Below are 12,500 nucleotides of genomic sequence, written 5' to 3'. Positions count from 1 at the left end.
AAATTTAAATAAGCAAAATGATAAAAACGAAAAAAATAAATAAATAAAACACAAACTATCTATACCATACAGTGAAGCCTCTTATTTTATCACTATTTCCATCTTTTCATTACATTTTTGGGGTTATGCAATGATACCTTAGTTATTTACGTGTCCTCTTCTGGCCGCCAAGTATCCTACAAAGCTTGTGTATCCCAAAATAAAAATAAAAGATATGAAGGAGTGTCTTAGAATGATCGCAAGTCCATAGTTCTTACACCATCTCAATTAAATTTATTTTACCATTATTTCTTACTTATCTACAATCTTAAGGTTATTCATTGATACCTTATTCATTTTCGTGTCCTCTCCTTGCCGTCCAGCGTCCAACGAAGCCTCAGTGGTCCTAAAATGAGAGGTAAATGTGAGAAGAGGGGTGTCTTTGGCTCTGGGTCTTGATCTGGGTCCTCCTGAAGGCTTGCAATCAGCTGGTGGTAGGAAACCTGGCGGCAAAATAAAGAGATTGTATTGCTCTTGCTTTTTGGATAAATAAATTAATTAATAAATAAAATTAATAAAATGTACATGAAAACTATTTATAAAAGAAAAATATAATTTACTATTTAGAAAAAAATAAGCAGTTGTTTATAATACAAGTTATAGTACAAGCTTTTTATTTATCTAGTTTATCATTTTTTAGCTGCTGCGAGTAGTAATAGTAGAAGTAGCAGTAGTAGTAGTAATAATAGTCTGCTGCAGATGCTGTTGCTGCTGCTACTACTACTACTACTACTACTACTACTACTACTACTACTACTACTACTACTACTACTACTACTACTACTACTACTACTACTGCATACGATCTTACAATATTTTTCTCAATTTCCTTCTTCTAAATATTCCTTGATTTTTTCACCACCACCATCACCCCCCACCACCACACAGAGGCCAGGCAGAGAGGGAGGCTTGCCGTGTAATGAGGGACATGTGAATTAACACCTATCTATTGTATACCTCTCTATTTATCCCCCCATATTCGTCCTCACCCCTACAACCTCCAGTACCGCCCCCCCTGCTCCTACCCTTACACCTCAATAGCCCCCTCCAGACCCCCACGTCCCCACCACCTGCTTGTAGTAGCTTCATGTATCACAACACACGCCATAAGACTTCAAACACGCTTCTAACATCGCAGCCCCCTCCACAAAACACTCCAGAATCTTTCGTCTTACCTCAAGCATCCCGCCTCTACCCTGACACCCACAATAATTATAAAAAAAAAAAGCAAGTGTAAAAAGTGTAAAAAAAAAGCATTGGAACCTAAACATGATTAAAAACCACTAAAAAGTCTACTCATTTTGACTTAACAAGAATGAAAAAACAATTTAAAAACTTATGAACTATTTGTTCAAGCAATCTAAGGTTAGTTACAAAATGAAATAGAGAAATAAAAAACAAAATAAATTCAAAATCACAACTTTTAATGGGACTATAAATGATTTTAAAATCCACATACTTAACTCAACAGTAGTAAGAAACATTTAAAAAAATCATAAGCGATTTTTTTAAACCATAAAAACTTCATTGCAGCCTGAAATAAGAAAGTCAGTAACGGGCTATGTAAAAATCAACTGATAAATCGTCCTATATTTACGTAAAAAACTAGAGCAAATTCAACATGTTTACTTAATAGAAGCATGAAAAACATTTCAAAAGGCAACGAAATATTTTTTAGAAATCACTAAAACTTACAATAGAAGCCGAATAAAGTGGTTAAGAAAAATATGAAAAATATTGGAACCAAAAGGGTGGAATAGGTAGCAATCCATCATGGCGGCCCCTGGCGGCGACCTCAGTCGAGATGGTTGTCGTCATATTTCTTCAATTATTCTTTCATCACACCAAAACCAGGTTATGGCTGACATATCTGACCAGCGGATATGAAAGGTAGACATGTGGCTTCATTACGTGACATGTTTGGCTTACAATAAGTGAGAGATGAAGCAGATAACGGCTAATAATAGGGACGACTTGCCTCTACATCAGCTGAATGTTTGTTTATATATTGACGACCCTTCACTGTTTGGCTAAAATTACAGCTGTTGTCAGACTCAGAGGTAAAGAAAGCCTAAAAAAATAAATAAAAAAAATCTCAGATAATACCCTAATAATGAATAAATAATAAATGTTGAATAAAGAAATGAAAGAGGAATAGAGGAGAGTGTTATGGTGAAATAGATAAGGTGGACTGAGGCGAGGCTGGCACCGTGTACTTACCTTAAGTAATCGTGCCTCTCTGGTGCTGCTTGGTGGTGTTTGATGCAGGAGGAACACTGGAAAAACTGGTCACTAGTGTGTGGTGTGTGTGTGTGTGTGTGTGTGTGTGTGTGGCAAGACTGATCAGTACCGATAAAAACACTCCAGCCGCCCTTCCCTCCCCAGCGCCACCACCACCACTACCACCACCGCCACCTGCTCTCACTGTCCCTCAGCCAGCCCCGCAAACACACACACATACACTCTGCCGGTAAAAGTTGACATGTTATCAAATAATATGTCAAATAATATAAATACCCTCCGCTTCCTCAAGCCCCACCCACACCCCATAATATACCTGCTCGCTTCCTCACCCCACACCCCCTACGTAATATACCTCCTGGCATCCTCACCCCCTAATATAACTCCTATTTTCCTAAACTTCCTCCCCGCTAGTGTCAACCCACTGCCATCACACCCAGGTAACATTTCACTAATGCTCGTTACAATATACAAGATACCACTGTTATGAGGAGAGAGGAGAGAGAGAGAGAGAGAGAGAGAGAGAGAGAGAGAGAGAGAGAGAGAGAGAGAAATTCGTGTGTGTGTGTGTGTGTGTGTGTGTGTGTGTGTGTGTGTGTGTGTGTGGTGTGTGTGTGTTGTGTGTGTGTGTGTGTGTGTGTGTGTGTGTGTGTGTGTGTGTGTGTTGTGTGTGTGTGTGTGTGTGTGTGTGTGTTGTCCCACCTCTCTCTCTCTCTCTCTCTCTCTCTCTCTCTCTCTCTCTCTCTCTCTCCTCTCTCTCTCTCTCTCTCTCTCTCTCTCTCTCTCTCTCTCTCTCTCTCTCTCTCTCTCTCTCTCTCTCTCTCAGTTCACCACCACCAACACCACAACCATCACTACCAACACACACACACAACACACACACACACACACACACACACACACACACCACACACACACACACACACACACACACACACACACACACACACACACACACACACACACACACACACACACACTACACACACACACACCTTGATGGATCCACAGCAAACGGAGCCTAATGACTATACTCAAAGCAGGCAAATATAAGTCCTTTTTTTTCACAGTAAAGGTATAACAGACTCTTGCAGGATTACTGGAGGAGGTAGAGAGGAGTGGAGAAGCGATGAGGGGCGGGGGTGATGCGGAGGAAGTGAACAATTGGAGGACGGGGAGGTGATGAGAGAGAAGGATTACGGTGTGATAAGATGTGGGAAGTGATTGTATTAGATTGAGAGGTGATGAGAGGGAAGGACTAAGATGTGACCATAGACTGGGTGAAGGACTGAAAGAGATTGGAAAGTCGATGAGAGGGAAGCAAGGATTATAATGTGATTAGATGTGCGGAGGGATTGGGAAGGACATGGAGGTGATGAAAGGGAGAAAGGGATTAGGTTCTGATTAGACGCCTCAAATGGGTGAGTGGGCAGCGCTGGCGGGATAATATGGTTGGCCTTTGCTTGCCCTTCCTTCATGGGGGTGTATTATCAACCGGTGTGTTCATTATGTGGTTCATTAGGTTGTGATGTAATGCTTGCGGGTTTTAAGATTGTAATAACGATGACCGTGGTAGTTGTGGTGGTGGTGGTGGTAGCGTTGGATGAAATATTATATGGAGAGGATAGAATAATGAAGAGAAGGTAAGGAAACTATAGAAATATGTAGGAATACAAACGAAGACCAAAAAAAATGCAAAACTGTTGACCCAGATTAAATTATTTGTGATAAAGCTTTCAATGTGTATGTGTTTGAAAAGATGATTTGATTAGTTAATTCACTGATTTTGTAACACGTGCTAGAAAAAAATGCAAGCAAGGGAAAGGTTTTACAAATAACTGGTTTAGGATTTATGTAAACGTGTTCAAAATTGCTTTAGGTCAGTGGAGTGAGTGTAGAGTGTTTGTAATTAATTATATGTGCTAGTTTTATGAGTGTGTGTGTGTGCGTATGAGGAAAAGAGGTGATGGCTGGATATTAGTTTAGGCGGCTGAGAGAAAACGTAATTACGCAGATGTCATTATAGGGTGAAGGGGTGAGAGGAGCCCGGAAAAGTACTGGAAACAATCTTTGCTGAGCTTGACGACAACCAGAAAACCTTTTACACTGCAGTACAAACGTGAATATTCTACTTTCCCTCTCATTATTATTATTGCTAGTAGTGGTAGTAGTAGTAGTAGTAGTAGTAGTAGTAGTAGTAGTAGTAGTAGTAGTGGCAGTAGTAGTAGTGGTGATAGTAGTTGTAGTTGTAGTTGTTGTTGTTGTTGTTTGTTGTTGTTGTTGTTGTTATGGATCTTTGCAGTATGGTCATAAAAAAAGCGTGTTTCGTTTGGTTTCCATTGTACGTTTCTGTGAAGTTTACGGGTACGATGGACTGCTCACAACCCGCCATGCTATTGCTTGTCTTGCCTTGCTGGTATAGATCGTTAAATGGATGCCTGGGAGAGTGATTCAGGGCGCCGCTACAACAGGATCACATGCCGCCTGAGTGCTTGGGGAAAACTGAGAAGGGTAAACAAGTTGCGCCATTCCATAAGAAAAATGGATGTAAGTCTACAGGAGATTCAGAGTTCAAAATGGAATTGAATGCTGTATAGAGTAAGGGGGAATCTGATAGTGGTCTTTAAATGGCATACAGGATATAACAATGGTGACGTAGCAAAAATCTTCAAGGTTAGTAATCAGGATAGGACAAGAGGTAATGGGTTCAAGCTTGATAAAGTTCAGATTTTATAAAGTTATAGGAAGGAATTGGTTCTCAAATACGAGTATAGTGATAGATGAATGGAATAGAATCAGTAATCAGATTGTTAGAGCTGAGACATTAGATCAAGCTGGGATAGAATGTTTTTTTTGTTGTCATCACTACTTACTAAATTCCAGCCTACCACCACGTGCATTCAGATTGACAGTAGTCTTCATGAATATCTAGGGAGAAGCTGAAGAAAAGAAAACGTGTACTTAGTCCAGAGAAGAGATCAAGATGGGACTGAACGCTTTACTATTACCATCATCACTTAACAGATTCCTGCCTACCACCACGTGCATCCAGATTGACAGCGGTCTTCATAAATATCCAGCGAGGAGATGAGATTCTGAACGTGCATTGTACCTCAGCAAGACTTGAATACGCGAGGGACTGAAGCCTTGTCAGGGAGGGAAGGTTCGAGCCGCTCGCTAACCCTGCCAGACGTCGAAGTCACTGTCATCGGCGTGGCATTCTGATTTCCGCACGTGATATGCAGGGAACACATCTAATAATGATAATGATGTACAATGCTGAGGAGCGCGACTGGCAGGCTCAGGTCCACCCGGCCGGAGATGGACGAGAGAGTGGAGGGAATGCTAGCTTTTGTTTCTGCAGATGCGAATGGTGGTGGTAGTGGTAGTGGTAGAGGAAACGATGGTGGTGGTAATGATTTTGGTTTGTATTGGTGGCGATGATGGTAGTGACGATATTGGTGATTTTGGTAGTGTTAGTACTATTGATGTTACATGGTTGGGATATTGATAGTGTTGGTGGTGGTGGTGGTGGTGATTAAGGAGTTTACGGTTAATTAGAACGTAATTGTAAACTAGTAAACGAAACTAATTAATGACCGTTTTAATGCCCGACTCTCTCTCTCTCTCTCTCTCTCTCTCTCTCTCTCTCTCTCTCTCTCTCTCTCTCTCTCTCTCTCTCTCTCTCTCTCTCTCTCCTCTCTCTCTCTCCCTTTTTCCCCCCCACATGGTAATTACGAAATCTGCGTAAAAATGGAGGTGAATAGAGAGAGAAAGGAGAATTTAATACGATTTTTTCTCTTTCTTTTAATTTTCTTTTTTTATTCAATGATGATTCCCGATAGTCGTGGTAATTATTGGAGGTTATTTCGGCGTTTGTAATTTTTCTTCCCTTTTTTTTTCATTTTTTATTTTTTTTATTTTTTTTTCGATCGTTCGTACTCTGTGGCCCCTTTAACCATTTGTCTGTTTGTCTGTCTGTGGTTCGATGGGTTTTCAATAGGATATAAGTCTCTCTCTCTCTCTCTCTCTCTCTCTCTCTCTCTCTCTCTCTCTCTCTCTCTCTCTCTCTCTCTCTCTCTCTCTCTCTCTGAGCTTATTTTTTCTTATGAATGTAACTTAAGATACCATTAAAGCATGAATCTCTCTCTCTCTCTCTCTCTCTCTCTCTCTCTCTCTCTCTCTCTCTCTCCTCTCTCTCTCTCTCTCTCTCTCTCTCTCTCTCTCTCTCTCTCTCTCTCTCTCTCTCTCTCTCTCTCTCTCTCTCTCTCTCTCTCTCTCTCTCTCTCTCTCTCTCTCCCCGCAAACAGCACGCTTAGCTACATGTCACTGTTACTCTCACTCTTCTCATCTCTCGTTGTCTCCAAACTTTCGCTCTCACTCACTCACTCACTCGCTCTCAACTGCTGATCATGTGTGTTTCTCCTTCGCCTGCTTTTAACCCGTACCATCTGTGTCTGTCATCTTCATATAATTGATTTTCGGATCAAAACTTGGACTATTCTCAAATTAATAACTTTCCTAAACTTGTCCGTCCTCGCTGCGGCTTATTTTAGCGGGGCGGGAACACGTTTTTTGTCCTAATGGCCTACCTGGGTTCCTGACCGAGGATTAGAGTATGTGAGGCGTTGGTAACTGTTTTTTAGCGTTCGGGGGTAGGTAGGGGTGGTTTGTGAGCGTCTGAATTGATGGGGAAATGGGTGTCCGCGAAAATAAACGCCACGCGAAAGTAAGGTGCGAACAGCCGCTGCACAGTTTACATACATGGACCAATACGCCGGCTGTTGCCATCACGCGGTCGACCTTTTGCACGATTTCCTATTTTTTAACCATTTCTCCCGCCTACCACCCGCCCACCACCGCACCCCAAATGTCAGCCAGGACCTTTTCCTTCACCCTAGGCACTCGGCAGCAGGAGGAAGGGAAGGGATGAGAAGGAAAAAGAAGGTGTTTAGTGCGTCTTTGTCAGCGGCGTCTGGCAGGCAGGGTAGGTCCAATAAGAGGTGATCAGAAAATATCAAGGTATAATCCTGCGATATTATTTGATGGGCGCCAAGTGGAAGGAGGAGGAGGAAGAGAAAGAGACAGAGAGAGAGAGGGACTGAATTAGGCGAGGGCGTTGTATTATCCCCTTAAGCTCCTTGGAAGGAGAGAAGGAAGGAAGGAAACTAAAGGAAAGAAGGAAGGAAGGAAGGAAGGGAAAGACAGATGAAAACTAGAATGTGTATTACGTTTTCTGTCTTTTTTTTCCGTTTTCTTTTTACACGCGCGCTCTCTTGCCATCCTCTTTGGCTTACGCAGCTTACTTGATGCTAATTATTCATGTTAGCCAGAGAAAATTAGGTTGTTTCATGAATATATTACGATGAACAGCGGAGGCTTATTATTATATCTGAGGACGAGGCGCGGAGGGAGGGAGGCAGGCAGGCAGGCAGGGAGGGAAGACTGAGGAGGAAAGGGAAGGGAAGAGAAGGGAAGGGAAGAGAAAAGTAAATTATTCTTGTTATTATTATTGTTATGCAAATTATGGATATTTTTCTTGTTTATTACATTATTCTTGTTTATTAGTGTGTGTGTGTGTGTGTGTGTGTGTGTTGATGTATAGTACTAGCAGTAATAGTGGGAGTAGTAGTAGTAGTAGTAGTAGTAGTAGTAGTAGTAGTAGTAGTAGTAGTAGTAGTAGTTGTTGTTGTTGTTGTTGTAGCAACGGTGATAACAACAACATTAATAATAACAATAACAATAGTAACAGCACTGGAAGAACAGTTAACTTCTCTTTTTTCTACTAAAGCTTTACCGTGTTTCCAGATGATATTCATGTATATTATGCATTCAGTTAGTTTATTATTTATTTATTACGTAATTAATTTGCTCCTTTTTTCTTTTTGCTCGCTGAAATTCATTTTGCCCCCTTTGTCTTGCTCCGTTTTGTGCAGTGTTGAGGCCAAAATTACAGTGGTGGTGGTGGTGGTGATGGTGGTGGTGGTGGTAGTGGTGGTGGTGGTGGTTGTAGTGACGTGCGTGGTTTATAGTGGTGGTGGTGTGGTGGTAGTTGTGATTGTGGTGGTGATTATCTTTACAGTGATGGTGGTGATAGTGGTAGTGATGGTAATGGTGGTGATATTGATAGTATTATTATTTGTGGTTGGATGGTAGGGGTAGTGGTGATGGTGGGCATGGGGGGAGAGACGGAGGAAGAGGAGGAATAGATGATAGTGGTGATGTTGACGATGGTGGTGATAATGGTGATGTAGTGATGTTGATTAGCTATGGTCACTATAATAACTGGTGTTCTGATGGTTGATGTGATGATAGTGATGCTGATGATTATGGTGATGATGATGGTGATAGTAATGGTGAAAAGGATACTGGTGGTGAGGATCATAGTTGTAACCATGATGATGATTATGGTGACGGTTATAAGTGCGGTGGTGGTGGTGATGGTGTTAGAAATACCGCTGATGATGATAGTGAAGTTAGTGATGGTAATAATGATGGAGATGGTGGTGGTGATGATGTTGGTAATGACGTGAGTTGTGATGATGATGATGGAGATAGAAATGTTGCTGGTGATGATGGAAATACTGTTAATGGTGATGATGCAGAGGGTGGTGGTGATGATAATGAGGCGGTGAGTGATGACCGCGGCCTGCAAATAACACATGATAACCCGGACACCGCATTAAGGTTAATTACGGTAATAATGCACGAATGTGTTATAATTTCACCGCGAGAAAAGTGTGCAGTAAAGGAATTAAGTGATAGATTACTGTAAAAATGCCAAGATTTTCTTTCTTTCGAATGTAATTACGTGATTTTTGTCAGAAAATTCATGTTTAATAGTAGAACGTTATGAAGCGGTGATGATAATGGTAATAATAATAATGATAATAATAATAGTAATGATGATAGTTATAGTAGTAGTAGTAGTAGTAATGGTGATAGTACTTGTAGTTGTAGCAGTTGTAGTAGTAACAGTAGTGGTAGTAGAAGTAGTAGTAGTAGTAGTAGTAGTAGTAGTAGTAGTAGTAGTAGTAGTACATAGACATCTCTGAACTGAATTAGCTAACTTTTTTTATTTCATTCTTGTAAAAGGATTTTTTTGGAGCGACATTTTGAGCGTTTTTGTTTTTTTTCCTTCATTTTTGTTGCCCTTGGTCGGACTCCCCAGTACGTAAAAAGTGGTAGTACGTAGTAGTAGTAGTAGTAGTAGTAGTAGTAGTAGTAGTAGTGGTGGTGGTGGTGGTAGTGGCGGTAATTACATAACAACTACCTACTGTACCAAGGAACAAACATGACTACAAACCTTACCCTGTTACGTCTTTTCTTTTGTACATCGCCACCACCACCATCACCATCGTCATCATCATCATCATCATCATCATCATCATCATCATCATCAGCTTACATAGGTCCATAGTGGGGATGAGGACCTGTAGCCGTTATTCTGCCTCCATTATTTAGCAAGTAGATAAATTCTCTCACCACAATATTGCAATTAAGTGTCAGTAATTATTATGATTTTTTTGCATGTCGGGGAAACTGTCCACCGGCAAAAAATGAGAGAAGAAAAAATTCGATCAACTTGCCTCGCCCAAAAGGTCACACAAAGAGTCAAAATGATCGGGTGGTTTAGTTCCGAGGTTGCATTGTAACTGCTTTCGTGAAGCAGCTCAAATCATAGGAGGGAGACAAAACAAACAGTTAGAGAGCCTCGGAGTTTACTATTATTAAATCAGTATAATAATTCTATCCAAGGTGCACTTTATCGTCATTGTAGTGGATTGCAGACTATCCTATAAACTGTACGCACCAGCGAGAGAGATAGATAGATAGAGAAAGAGAGAGAGAGAGAGAGAGAGAGAGAGAGAGAGAGAGAGAGAGAGAGAGAGAAGAGAGAGAGAGAGAGAGAGAGAGGAGAGAGAGAGAGAGAGAGAGAGAGAGAGAACACAAATTTGATGCACTGCCGAAGATAATGATAATGTGAAATGTGGTACATGATCTCCGTAGACTTTTGCGCGGTGCTGTAAATTTTGGGGGCATAAGAACGTATGGAGTAAGGAGACAGCAAAAGCACAGCTGACCATTACAAGACAGCTCTTTCTTGCATCCACATTCATAACCATATTCCGCCCGATAATGTAGTCAGTTTGCTTCGCCCCAAGTCGTACATATCCATAAAATAGGACTGAAAACCGTTGATTTTTTTTTTCTTTATTTTTACATGATAGAAGCAGAGGAACAACCAGATATCAATAGGTACATACATACATACATACATACATACATAGAGAGACAAACAGATCGAGAGAAAGATGGATTTTCTTTTCAGGAACAGCATCATCATCAAATTTCTTTATGCATTTTGTTGCCCTTGGCCGCCCTCCCTGATACATAAAAAAGTAAATAAACAAAAATAGATATTGACCACAAATTAGAATTCAAATAAAAACACAGGATCCACATAACAAACCCAAATCAATACAAACATTAATATGCATACTATTCCTGGTCCATTGAATCACGACTATGGAAACATGAAACAGGCAGCCGTAATAAGCACCAAAATAAATTGAAATATCCCTTTAAAATTAACATTATTGATGAAACCCATGATACCACAGACAGACAAACAGACATACAGGTAGACAAACACGGAGAGGTAACCAGTGTGTGTGTGTGTGTGTGTGTGTGTGTGTGTATACGTGTAATAGTTTTGATTGCACCACTAAGCCATTATTGCTATTATTCCCAAGGACACACCAGAATGTTTCGTCAGGGCAGTGCAGTGTTATTATTAGACATTATATTGTAAGGCAGCATATATGTATCTTCCACTAAATCGTGTTTGGGGCTCACAGTTAACAGTCCATACCTAGAAAGTGAGGACTGGCCCGAGTTGTGGGTACGTAGGAGTGTGATGAATTATTATGAATAATGTAGAAAAGAAAGAAATATAGTAAGATGAAAGATACAAGAGGAAATCAGGAAGTAAAAAATAGATACCAGGGACTATGAATTTGTAAAAGAAAAGTAAAAACTATCCACAAGAAAGATATGATATGGAAAAATGACGTGTATAAACGAGAAAACTAAAGAAAATCTACTGATACAAGAAAATTAATGTAAAAAGATCAGATATTCACAAAAAAATAAATAAGTAGATCAGGAGAGAGAGAGAAAAAAGTAGAGATTAACATGAATTAATCACAATCTCACCACTACTCGTATACAACAGATATTACAGTTAATCGCGTCATAATTACAGGTCGACTAAACCATTGTTATTTTTCTGTGGCCATCACGCCAGCATTAGATGTTGTAATGAGGCAGTGGGGCAGAATATTGTAGCCAGACCTGCAAACCCAGAGGTGTAATTTGGTTGTGGTTCGTAAAGGGAGAGGATTACGTGTCTGTAGTTATGTGTACGTCCAGACAGAGGAAGAGGAGGGGAGGAGAAAGTTGTGGTGGTGGTTGTGGTGGTGATGGTGGTGGTGAAGGAAGAGGAGGTTGTGGTTGTCGTGCTGGTTGGCGTGGTGGTGATAATGGTGAAGGAAAAGGAAGAGAAGAAGAAAAAGCAGAGCTAGGAAGAAGAAAAACAAAAATAAAAGGGAATGGAGGAAGAAGACTATGATAACTGATGATGATGATTATAATGACAATGATGATGATGATGAGGAGGAGGAGAAAGAGGAGGAGCAGGAAGAGGAGAAGAAGGAGATTAATCGACCAACCATTTCTCTGTTAATGATACAATGGCAGCAACATCACTACAAGAAGCCGTGGCAGTCCAATTACTTTAAGACTCGTATTGTTAAACGCTTTATTCTCTCCTAAGGATTATTTTCAAAGACCACAGAGATGAACAGCTGTGTTCTTACGAGTGATCAATGTTTTATGATGCAGAAACATTTTTAAAACTACCGCTATGATCACGAAAACTCCCTCGAAAAAACCTAAATGAGTTACACTACAGTTTGTTAAATGTAAGAGGTAAGATTGTAAAACGTTTAGGGATATAATCTTAAATGAGAGAAGCTGTAGTAATCAAAGTTCATAATGATCTTTTTGCGTGTTCGAGAGACCAGCCAAGAACGCAAAAAACAACAAATGAGAGTAAAGACCCTTTCAATATCACGTGTCCGAAAAAAAAAAAATTATAGAAGATTTCAAAAGGTTAGCCAGTTTGGATTCGTTATTTTAATACTCCTCTTTTGAAG

General features: G+C 40.4%; 1 protein-coding gene and 1 long non-coding RNA gene across 2 annotated transcripts in view; one reads left to right on the top strand and one right to left on the bottom strand.

Annotated features, from left to right (window-relative positions):
- Positions 1-2,466, bottom strand: part of LOC135103968 (uncharacterized) — a 5,838-nt gene extending 3,372 nt beyond the window's left edge. Inside the window, exons 1-2 of the long non-coding RNA XR_010270246.1 lie at positions 2,260-2,466; positions 328-482 (exon numbers count right to left, since the gene is read on the bottom strand). This is a non-coding gene — a long non-coding RNA (uncharacterized LOC135103968). The remainder of the gene's footprint in view (positions 1-327; positions 483-2,259) is intronic.
- The window catches only part of LOC135104036 (uncharacterized), a 143,891-nt gene that overhangs the window by 121,932 nt on the left and 9,459 nt on the right, over positions 1-12,500 (top strand). The gene's annotated exons all lie outside the window — the stretch shown is intronic.

Source organism: Scylla paramamosain, chromosome 10, assembly GCF_035594125.1.
Source record: "Scylla paramamosain isolate STU-SP2022 chromosome 10, ASM3559412v1, whole genome shotgun sequence".
NCBI classification, from domain to species: Eukaryota; Metazoa; Arthropoda; class Malacostraca; order Decapoda; family Portunidae; genus Scylla; species Scylla paramamosain.
Note: the sequence above shows the minus strand (reverse complement) of the source record. Positions and strands in the feature narration are given on the sequence as shown.